The sequence below is a fragment of the Solea solea genome, chromosome 8, assembly GCF_958295425.1.
Source record: "Solea solea chromosome 8, fSolSol10.1, whole genome shotgun sequence".
Lineage (NCBI taxonomy): Eukaryota > Metazoa > Chordata > Actinopteri > Pleuronectiformes > Soleidae > Solea > Solea solea.
The window spans coordinates 17,586,491-17,598,679 of NC_081141.1; the positions used below are offsets into that span (position 1 = coordinate 17,586,491).

General features: G+C 42.1%; 1 protein-coding gene across 1 annotated transcript in view; it reads left to right on the forward strand.

Moving 5' to 3' along the window:
* The window catches only part of pde4d (phosphodiesterase 4D, cAMP-specific), a 166,952-nt gene continuing 154,763 nt past the window's right edge, over positions 1-12,189 (forward strand). The window contains exon 1 of the mRNA XM_058636022.1: positions 1-152. The gene's annotated coding sequence lies outside the window, so the exon portion shown is untranslated. The remainder of the gene's footprint in view (positions 153-12,189) is intronic.

Sequence of the window (12,189 nt, forward strand, 5' to 3'; positions counted from 1 at the left end):
CTGTGTTTGAGATACACACCAGACACTCGAGTTTGTTTTGGTTTCCCCCCCTCTGATCGTGAGCGAGTCTCACAGAGCACACAGGACGCGCTGTACGGTGGCTGGCGGTGGATAAATAAACGCTCCCTGGAACTTCCTCATAAAGAAAGAAAGTAAGTTTGTCCATGACCTTCTGTTATTGTCCTCTTCTCCTCTGTACACACTGACACGACCTGCACACACACACACACACGCACAGACAGACAGAAGTGTGTCATTTGTACTGGGATGTTTATGGAAATGTTTATGTGTGACATTTCAGGGAAATAATTTGCATTGTGCAGAAAAATGAATGAATTATGGAGTGTTGTTTTTTATTATTATCTCAGAATGAGTCTTTTATATTAATATGAGGAGCTGGGTCAGCTCTATTTAAACTACCATGTTTCTACAATAGACAGTGGACAAACAAAATATATATTTTGTTTAGTTTTAATGCTGAATAAAAGTTGCATAGGTTACACACTGGGAATGCAAAGGTGTAAAAGTTGTTAAATTGTACACACTGTATCTTTAACTAAGTACAGTTCATATTAATTTCATTTAAATTCTTTTGCGAGATGACGTCTTTGACCTAGACTTGTAAGAGCCATGTCTTGTTAATTTACCTCTATTATTATCATGTCTGAGGACAGGTGTTTATTTTTTTCTTTGTCTCTCATTTATGACGCAGGTGTGTTTTGTTTTGTTTGTGATTGGTGTGTGCGAGCAGTCCTTTGACCTTATATGACTTGTGCAATAGGGATGAATTGATCAGTGTCTCACGGCTCATGTCTGTGAACTGTGTTGTGGGAAATCGCTCCGTTGCTTGTCGTTGGTTGACTTCTGCCGGGCAGACAGGTTTTTATTTCCCTGCAAAGAAAGGTCAGTCTGAACAGTTGGAACTTTTCAAAGGAGTCTCTTAATCAAGCAAGTAACTCCCTAACTGAGATTTGCAATGAATGATGATTGATCACCACAGAAGCCCTTCTTCCTGTGACACATCGGTTACTGTAATCAGTCAGCACAACTGTGACAGAAAATGTAGTAAAAACACACACAAACACACTGCGTCATCGTCACCGTCTCTCCTCCCCACTTTCAATCAGAAATGACAAGTTGTGCGTCTGCTGCATAGAGAATGTGCATGGGCATTTGTGCTGACTCGCTTTATATTCACAGGAATACTGACAGTGTGTACTTCACAGCCTTTGTCTCTGATGAATAATAGTACATGTTGCAGAGTAACATTTGCTTTAGGGGAAGGGACAGTGCAGTGACACTTCACAGTGACCAACCTCAGCAGCAAACTTGTTACTGCAATGCTTCGCATTGACAGAGGAGCTCAAGGACTCGCCTCCCCAAATCTCCCGGTGTGACTTTCAGGCTGCAGGGTAGTGATGGCAGTGGTGGTGGCCGGCTATAAATAGACCTGCTCCAAATTGTGCTGCAGTCATGCAAAAATTCAGAGAGAACAAGAAAGGGCACATTCATCGGTTTGTTTTTGAGGTTTTGACACTGGCGTAAATAAAGGTAAATCACAGTGTTTTCTGATGTCTTCAATGGCAGCGATAGCCTTGACACCAGGAGGAGAAGATAGTGGTAGGAAAAGAGTCATAAGGAGAGAGGAGAGGGCGAATGGAAGTGCACAGAAGGTATAACATGCCTCCGTCAGGGTGTTTGTGTCAGGATGTTCCTGATGTGTGGAGGCTGTGGATGTGTGAGTGTGAAAAGTGTTTGCATGTGTCACTTTTCCTGTCACACGTGGCAGAATGATGTTGAGTGACTCAAAAGAGTTCAGTCCAGACAAGCTAATGCTGATGTTTGAACTCAGGGCAGGTGTTTACTGAAATTTGATGCCATATTTTTTGGCTAATATAATTCACTTATTCCTTTTCCCCCCTAATCGATCAATATTAATAAATGTTGCACAAAATTGATTAACCTAGACATATATGGACCAACAATTATTGACTTTATTTTCAATCTCCATTTTATGCTTTCACACGGCACTTTAGTGAAACGAACCAAACATTTTGAATAACATATTCCCCTCCTAGCCTGAGGTGGCGCTGCATCAAGAATTACTGAAGGAGAAGACACGACAAACAGTGAACAAGAAAAGTAGCTCATCTATTGATGTTTTTTTTTTGTTTCCACCACATAAGAGCAAAACATGGCGCTGCATCAAATCCTATTGGTCTTTATGTGAATATACTACACATACGCTGCAACAATGCACTAATTTCTCCCGGCTATTGTTTTACATGCATGTATGTTTCGGTTGTGTTTTACCCACAATGCCCTGTGTTGTAGTCCACTTCCTCCATTTGTCCTATGTTTGTAGGGCGGACCAGAGTTCACTTCTTTGGTGCGCATTCACACAAACCCAAACGAACCGGACTTTCCGAGCAAATGAACTAGGGTTTGATTAAGAAGGGCTGTTGTGAATGCACCCTTAGTGATGTCACCGCCAATGCCGTGCTGCCATTATGGCACAGTTCGGTTTGACATAGAGTACGGTCCAGTTTGGAATGGTAAATCCTTGGGTCAGGCTTGTGTTTTGACTGAGAATAGTACATTTTCTTGGTAGTGTTGTATATATTTAAAATAGAAATTTTGTATAAACTATATGTTGAAAAAATGAAACAGATTATCAATAGCCTCAACATTGTCAAAAAAAACTGGACCTTTTAAAAGTCACATTGCGGAGCTACGGTGGCCTTCACTTATCTGTTTTTCTTGCTTAAGCGTGTTTGCACTTTTGTCCTGCTGCTATAGAAACATTGCAGGGGAATATGGCAGCCTCTATAAAGCAAAACCCTTGCCTTAAGTGCATATAAAAGCTTATTCTTAGGCCATTTTTATGTAATAGTGATTATACACACATACTTATGGCTGGAATATAACATTTCAGCCAATAAACCCACCTCAGTGTGACACAGTGGACCTTTTAAAAGGGTTATCACTTCTCCTGAGCTCATTTCCATAGATGCACTCATCAAATGACGAGACAAAGCAGCAAGTTATAGCGTGAGGTGAACTACTTTGCAAGTGTTGCGTATCATATGAGGACATATGAGGGCTTGGTCTTGTTGTGTACACCCACAATTTGCCTAGGATTTAATGTTGAAGCAGCTGACCACAGATAACAAACACGTGGACCATGGAGAGTGTATTGAGTCTGGAAAGGGTGTCGTCACCAAAGCCTCTGTATGCAATTGGATAGACCTACAACCAATGATGTTTCCATCTTGGTACCGTTGGGTTTTGGTACCGTATGGTACAGTGTGGAATGGTGAAGCCCTCAGTCAGTCTTGCGTTTTGACTGAGAATAGTATCTTTACTGGTGTCCAATATGCCCGATAGTCGCCTCAGCGATGTCAAGCTTTGTATGAAGGAAGCACCAGTTGCAAGGGAGTGACCCGTACCATTACTCTGGTACCCAAAGGGAAGGGTACCAAAAACGGAACGGTTGGGGCTGGTTATTTTGGTACTATTACCATACCATATATACCTTACCGGAGGTGTGATGGCTATCTGGTAATGGCCGTCCAACAACTTTTACCTGCCTAATGCCAGATATATCTTACCCAGGTACCAGCCAAATCAAAAGACAGCTGCTCTTCGGGTAGGCACCATGTTGAATTTCTGTTGTCATCGTGTTAAGCTCACTTCTAGCATGCCAGGGGAAAAAAAACCTGTATGATGTTTGTAGGAGATTCTGATGATTACCAAAACGGCGTCCTTGCCTGACGTGTCTGCAGAGGGAAATCAAGCCACTGGCAGACTCGGCTGGGTTTCTCCCAGGCTACGTCATTGGTGAAGACGATGACTGATGGGCGTAGATGTAGATCTTTGTCATGACAGTCAACTTGCCCTGACAGCTTTTTTTTTTTTTTTTTTACTTAAATTGTCAAAAGAGTATACACACATACCTAACAAAACATATATACAAAACTATTCCTGTTCTGTTTTTTTTAAACCCCTCTACCTGTCTGTCTGTCAGCCTGTCTGTCTCTGGCTCCGTTATTGCAGTGTAGAACACAGGGAGCCTTGTGCTGTACCTGACCCCTACTATGCAAATAGTAACTGACTCAGTGCACTGTACTTCCACGTAAGTGAGTCTGTGAGACAAAAGCGCTCACTTTGTTTCACCTGTGTGTTTCATGTGAGTGACGCACAGACTTTGACTTATGTGACAGCGGCGTCTGCTGTGTCTCCTCGGCTGGAGTTCTGCGATGAAGCATCTCCTCGTCAGAGCGCAAGGTGGATTAGGCTGAATGAGGGATGGATGAGTGCTGACTGACTGTACAACGAGTGCTTTAAAAACACAAAGAATCTGAAGAAAGTCTGACGGAACAAACATGAAATGCGTTCTCCCCGAAAAACATATGCCTGTTTTCTTGTTGTTATGCCCTAGGTCTCTTTCCTGAATGATTGTCACTGCTGCCTTTGTGATTCAAGAGTAGCAAAGAGTAATGAGCTTGGTTTGTGTGTAATGTAAGGAGACGAAAAGCATCTGCACTGCTGCTAATGTCCTCAATCTTCTCACCAAAGGAGGACAGTGTGTTTGTGTCGTACGTGCACAAACCTCCGTCGGCTTCACTGATGTGTAAGAGCTAAACTTAAAGTGACAGCATCAGCTCAAGTTTTCGTCACACATTGGTGAATTCGGAAGTAATGACTATTACTGATGTAAGCCAGAGACCGCAGGGGGAAAATCATGCTTGACAAATATTACATGACACAGTACACAACACCCGCCCCCCACCCCACCCACATCCACACACACATCCACCCATGTCCGTGACGACAGATGCATCCCCTGACAGCAGCTTAACCAGCTTAACAGGTACGCTAACAGCTGAGTTGGAGATTGGTTTAGAAATACTTCCACATGCCACTTTTCATATGCTAGTGGGTTTTACTCGGGTTGGTATCTGGAACGTCGTTTACCATTACTATAGTACCTCGTCGACATGGGAGGGGTCGTCATAGCACAGCTGCACGAGATTGCCGTTTTATACGTCACACGCGCAAACTAGTGACGACCAAAGCAGTTATTTGTGGTGTACTGAATAATTAAGAATCACTTAATTATAATGATTAGTTCAGTACTTCCTGCACTTGAAATACGGCCAAACGAGTTTGCGATTTGGCCGGCTTTCAACAGTGCTAGTGCTCTGTAAAATATTGAGATTTTCAGAAATGTCCTCGCTAAAAGTTCGCCAAAGTTTTCGGAATTTTTAAGTCTTTTTAACTTATCTACAGCCTGATATTGTACGGTCTGATTCCTGTGTTGGACTCATGACTCTTCCAGTTATGTCACATTTTAGTATCGGCTCAGCTCGCTTGGAACCTCGCCAGCGCAGGTACTAAAAAAAGTACCAGCTACCAGGTACTATCACTAATGGAAAAGCAAAAAAAAGGATCATAGCTTCATTTCTTCTTCTGATGAGCATAAAGGGGAATGGATGTAGGTCAAGCTGCGCTCACAGCGCCCTCTGTTGGACCTTTCAACTATTATTTCACAAACTCTGCAGCGCTGTATCGTTTGAACTTTCCCTCCCAAATTTGACCAGATTTTGAATATGAATAATAATATAGGCCTCATATTATGAAGAGACTATATATATATATATATATATATATATATATGTATATGTATATATATATATATGTATATATATATATATATATATATATATGGTCTTTGCAGATCACAATATATGTGCTGATTTTGTTTATACAAATGAGAAAAAAACTATCCAAACCTACATGGCCCTATGTGAAAAAGTAATTAAAAAGTAATAAGATCATGAAGTAACTGTGGTTTTTGGAAAGTTGAGTGCAATTTCACTAGCCACACCCAGGCCTGATTACTGCCAGATCTGTTGAATCAAGAGCTCACTTAAATAGAACCTGTCAGACCAAGTGAAGTGAAGCCAAAAGATCCCAAAAAAGGAAGACACCATGCGGTGATCTAAAGAAATTCAGAAACAAATGAGAAACAAAATAGTTGACATCTATCGGTCTGGAAAATGTTAAAAAAGCCATTCTTAAAGCTTAGGGACTCGTCTCACTTTTGCCAAAAAAGCATCTTGATGATCCCTGAAGTCTTTTGGGACAATATTATGTGGACTGATGAAACAAAAGTTGAACTTTTTGGAAGGTGTGCATCCCGCTACATCTGGCATAAAAGTAACAGCATTTCAGATAAAGAACATGATGCCAACAGTCAAACATGGTGGTGGTAGAGTGATGGTCTGGGTCTGCTTAGCTGCTTCAGGACCTGGACGTCTCGCTTCGATTGATGGAACCATGAATTCTGCTCTCTACCAAAAAATCCTGAAGGAGAATGTGCGGCCATCAGTTTGTGACGTCAAGCTGAAGCGCACTTGGGTTCTGCGGCAGGACGGTGATCCAAAACACACCAGCAAGTCCACTTCTGAATGGCTTAAAAAACAAATGAAGGTTTTGGAATGGCCTAGTCAAAGTCTGGACTTGAATCGAATTGAGATGCTGTGGCATGACCTTAAAAAGGCCGTTCAAGCTCGGAAACCATCCAATATGGCTGAATTAAAACAATTCTGCAAAGGAGAGTGGGCCAAAATTCCTCCACAGCGATGTGAAAGACTCCAGTTATTGCCAGTTATCACAAACGCTTAATTGCCGTTGTTGCTGCTAACGGCGACACAACCAGTTATTAGGTTTAGGGGGCAATTACTTTTTCACATAGAGCCATCTAAGTTTGGATATATATGTTGTTTTCTCTTTACGTGGGTTATCTTTGTCGAACATTTCAATTTGTTCGATAATCTGAAACATTTAGCTGTGACGAGGGGAAGGGGGCAAAATAAAAAATAATTTTGGGAAAATTACGTGTTACTTGACTCTTGTAAACATTTTTAATTTACGGGTCTTAATCTCCCGTTTCAGGTCTTCTCCTGTAGCACATGGTGTCAATTTTGTCAATTATTTTCCCATTTAGAGGAAAATAGACAATAAGACACAGCACATATAAGTGGACACCAGTGTGAGGGACAGCTCGTACCAGCAGTAATGTCACTGTAAATGAGTGACTGAGTGAGTATAGCTGTTACTAGTATAGTATTTTGGGGTCAGGGGTCGAGCAATAGCAGAGACACAGCTGTGTTTAGTGCCAACAAAGTCAAATGTCACCGGTTTCCCTGAGCCACTCTTGGCATTTTATCAGTGGGAGTTAATGGAAAATTATATCATTTGCTTCTCAAAGCATATTCATCAATGCAATAAAGGCACTGTTTGTTTTCCTCAGTTTCTCTCGCAAGGGAGAGTATGCAAAAGTCCTCTGGAGCTCTTGTGCAGAGGGACGGCGATATGCATACATACAAACAGACGCGCACACACAAATAAGCAAGGAAGCGATGCCCAAAGGCATTTCAGTATCATTTTAGTGGAAACAGTTTTCATAACAAGGAGGAGAGCGGGAAAGTCTTTGTGTACTTGGGGCTTCCAGAGGTCATCCACTCACTCCTCACTCACATTTACATCAGATGTAAAAGTCGACGCCTGTTTTCTAATCTTATCGTTCAAAAAGATCCTTACAAGGGTTTATTTTCCACCCGTTGCATCTGTTTTTAACTTTAAAGTGACGGACAACAGGTTTTTTGAATCGGACACGGTTTGTTGCTGCGGTCGGTGAAAGACGTTACCTGCCTCTGTGTTTTTGGCAATATTGTCATGGATCCAGTCATGATGAATGTGCTGTTTCGTAATAATACATTTGAGGACAAGTGTGTCTTTTGAACCCTTTTAATGTCATCGTCTTCTCTCCGCAAACCCTTAAAAGGCAGTGCCACAGACATGCCTTGAGAGCATCCCATGACACATCATGGTTTACATAGATATGTCCAAAAGGGCAATGAGAATGAAATTATATAAGAAAGCAGATTTGTTTCTCATCTGCTTCTGTCTGCAGTTCAGCTCGGGAAACTTCAGAACAGCTGGACGGAATCATGGGAAACACAAGACAATATCTTACCACTGGTGTGTTCAGCAGCGAGTCGGGGTTTAGCCTTTAACTGATGTCATGTACACGAACATAAGTGGGGACTGACTGAAGCACATGACGATACTGGAGCATATCTCTGCCTCCGCGGCGTCTGTGTGTGACGACTTTGTTTTACGTTCGGTGGGAAGAACGACCTCCCAGGGACCGGAGGAGGAGGAAGAGAAGAGGAGAGAAACAGCTGCGGCCCGGGGTTCACTTCTACTTCCTTTTCCCTAGTTCTACTGGACGTCCTGTCATTGTGTTCGTTCGTTTTTTGTTTTTTTCTGTCTTCTTCTTAAGAATAACAGACACCCCGTCAGCAATTTAGGATCTGCATTAGTCTGAATTAGGGAGGAGGTGGGGGGGGGGGGGGGGGGAGGAGGGTGTAATAACGTCTCGAGAGGATGATGGTATGCGCTGGTCATCTTTTGGTCATCTCTCATGCTGCACGTCCTGGCGCTCTGTCGAACAAATAGAAAATGCTTTGTTTTCCTGTGCCACAGAAAACTTTCCATAAACAACTGTTGACATTTTCTGCGCTTAGACATGAGTCACGCCGGCGCTGCTCTTAAAAACATGAGAACGCTGCTCGTCACGTTTGAGCAGCACAATTAACAAGTCTTTAAAGGCCCTTGCAGTTCAATCAAGCAAGGAGATGGAGATGCTCTGTGTCATCTCAGCCCGTCTCTCACTTGTGACTAACTAACGAGGAACACACCACAGAGTAATAGGAGAGAAGTGCCTTTGACAGTTTGTGTTTGTGCAACGTTGGGATGAATAAACATCAGCGGTGGCGCAGGGATTATTTGACTTTTTTTCTTTCCGTAGCTATTTATTTATTTATTTTTTTGTCCTGCAGTGCTGCCAAAAGCAACTCACTGCAGCTCACTCTTTAAAACATTTACATTGCGGGAATGACATCCACATCATTTATACTTTCTTTCCAGTGGCGGCAGCTTACCAGTTGGCTGGAGCCACATTAAAATCAGGGCTATTGGTTAGGTGTTCTGTGTTATTTGTCAGGTCAAGGCCATGATAAGAGTCTTGCCCGATCCAGGACATTTAAAGGTTCAGTGTGTTAGAATCAGGCTTCTCCGTTAGCTATAGTACCTGGTACTTTTTTTAGTACCTGCTCTGGTGAGGTTCCAAGTAAACTGAGCCGATACTTAAATGTGACGTCGACAGAGCCGAACAGCCGAACTGTAGATCAGTTAAAAAAGACTTCCTGATGTCCTGAAGACATGCGTTAATCTCCGACATATAGCAAGGAAATGAATAAAACAGAGGAGCTTTTTCTTCTCCTTGTTCATTGGTTCACACGTTGGATGAACGTGAACAGAGCTGTTCTTTTTTTTGTGTGACAAACGTTAGAATGCAAAGCCAACGTTTGTTTGATCTGCGGTAGAGACGTAGCACGAGGCCCTTACCTTAAATACAAGGTGTATTATTCTGAGGTGATGAAAAAACAAACCATTTTACATTTTCATGTGATTATACACTTATGCAAACACACGTATGTATACTTGAGCTTAAGTTTCATTCGTCAAATAAGGCTTTTTGATGACCTTGACGTGTTTGGTGACATGACGTGTCACGCGGTGTTATATGTCACGTGTCTTTTGACGTGTTTTGTACAGGTTGGTTTATACAACCTGACCCTTCTGAGGTTGTGTATTACAAAGACGATCCATACTGTATGAACCTTGTTGGATTGATACATGTGTATAGTTTATTCACTTTCTGCCAATAAAGCCTTACACACTGGAGCTTTAAATGATGTGAAGCTAGCGAGTCTCCGGTGAACAGACTTTCCTGCCATGCATTTTTCTCTGAAACACATGCCCAATGCAACTTTTGAAATTCAATTAAACTAAATTAGATTAGATTTGATTTAATTGTTTGGCTCGGCCCAGTCTGGTAGTCCAATCATGTTGCAGGACGGTTGTTTGAGGTTTTTCTGAGGTTGTCTGTGGATCGACTTGTAGTTTTTTTTTAAAGAGGTTTCACGTCTCATCCAAGGAGAAATGTTCCTACTGATTCAGTGTTTCATCATAAACTACCCTGTGTTACCTAAACGTTGGAGAAATACATTCATAGTGTAACTCAACCTTCAGACGGAATAGTATAATATAGTATTGTATTAACATCCCGCAGGACTTCTTGTATTTTGACTTTCTTTCGCTTTCTTCCTCTCATGAAAATGATCTCTTTGCACTCAGTTCTTCCTTTTGAGCAAAGTAAATTGTGACATAATTTAGTTTCAGTGCAACGATACAGTCGCAGTAATCAACATCACTTATACGTATATCTGCGTATATCATCTCATTTTTATCCTCATCGTGATCCTGTTTATCTGTGACCGCACATATACAGTAAAGTCCCCTTGAAACCACAACCCTTATACCAACATGGACTCACAAGAATGATTAATGGCTTTTCTTCTTCTTCTCGTTGTTGTTGTTGTTGTTGCTGTTTTGATTTTGGAGAGTGTTATGAAGTTAGGAGATTGTGTTTCTGGTGCAAACCGCATTCTGGGTCTGCTCCTTTTTTCCTCCCCCGGTCAGAACGAATGTTGATGCGAGCTCAAGGCTGTATATCCTCACCTCTCATTGTTCACGTCATATACTGCAGACTGTTGGAATATTCTGATGACTCAGTGCTGTTAACTCTGCTGACTGATGCCAGCAGACCCCTGTCTGTACCAGCGGAATGTGGACTGGTTGATTGAGTGGTGTGACGAAAATGCCCTAACCGTCAACACAAGGAACAAGACCGGGCCTTCCTGAAAAACATCTTTCCTCATTGCTTATCCATTAGAGGAAATTAAGCACTCGTCTTCTTATGAATATTCACGAGTCATGATAGACGCCGCCCTATCATGGACACCTCACTTGTGAGAAGATCCAGCAGCGTGTCTACCTCCCGCATAGACGGAGATCTTTTGGAGCCAGCAACAGGATTATCACTCTGCATTATATGTCAGTGGTACAGACTGTGACTGTCAAAGTTAAAACCCCGCTCTGCCAAGAGCATGTTCTGTCCTACCACTTACTACCCTCTCCCCTGCACTCATCTCCTTCTGCATCCACCTCTCCACTCTCACCCTCTTTCAGCCCACTGTTCATACCTAGTGGATTTCTTTAGCTTATTCCTCTTTTGTAAGTTGCTTTGGATAAAAGCGTCCGCTAAATGCTTAAATGTAAATGTAAAAAAACCAAACTACACAATCCTCACTGCGCAAAGATCATCTGTCAACCAGTTCTAAGCAATTGTCATGAGGCGCACGGAAAATAAAGCATGATCAGGTTACATCTCCTCCCACTCCTCCCGTCTTCTAAAAAGCAAATGCCAACGACTCACAATCCCTACGTTTAAACACAACTGAAACATTCGTTCATCCACTAATATTTTATGCTGCTGAACCTGCGCCGTCCTAAAGAGCTGAAAATGAAGTTGTATCGTGTCATAGTTTGTTGGCTCACATGCAGACTCGGGCAGACCTGAGTTCATCGCATATTTTGTCCCATGTTCTTGTTCAGGCTCCATCTCATAACTCGGCCATGCAAATGTTCAAGTAATGCACATATAAGTGAATGGACACATTAGACGCATATACAGTACTCTATGCACTGTGTGTGGTGTGCTGCATACAGCAGTCAGCTCCTATACAGTAATCACAGTCTCCCGAAATGAGCTTTTGTGAACGCTCATGCACTTCACCGTTGACTCAGGCCCAGAGTAGAATAATTGTGTTTATATTACTATGCACCAGTGCTTTTATCTCTGTGACTAAATCTAGAAGACGCTGGCTGTCGTACTACTATTTCTGGATAACAAGATGGGTAAAAATATCCATCGTTGTGTTTTATTACGGAGACGACATGTCAGTGTTTCGCTATGATTTTCTGCCTCTTAAGACGGGGTTGACTGGAAAAATCTGCCCCGTCCTTCACTGGAAATGATTTCATAAAAACAAGATTGCAGATATGTAATCAGCTTTCCGGCTCCAATCCTATAATCTGATGCTAAATTGAGGCTCAGAGGGAAGGCCTTCCTTACATATCAGAAACAGCAAATCACCTCAAAGCAGCAACACTGTGGTAGAATTGACCTCAAGTCATCCCTATGTCAGCTGA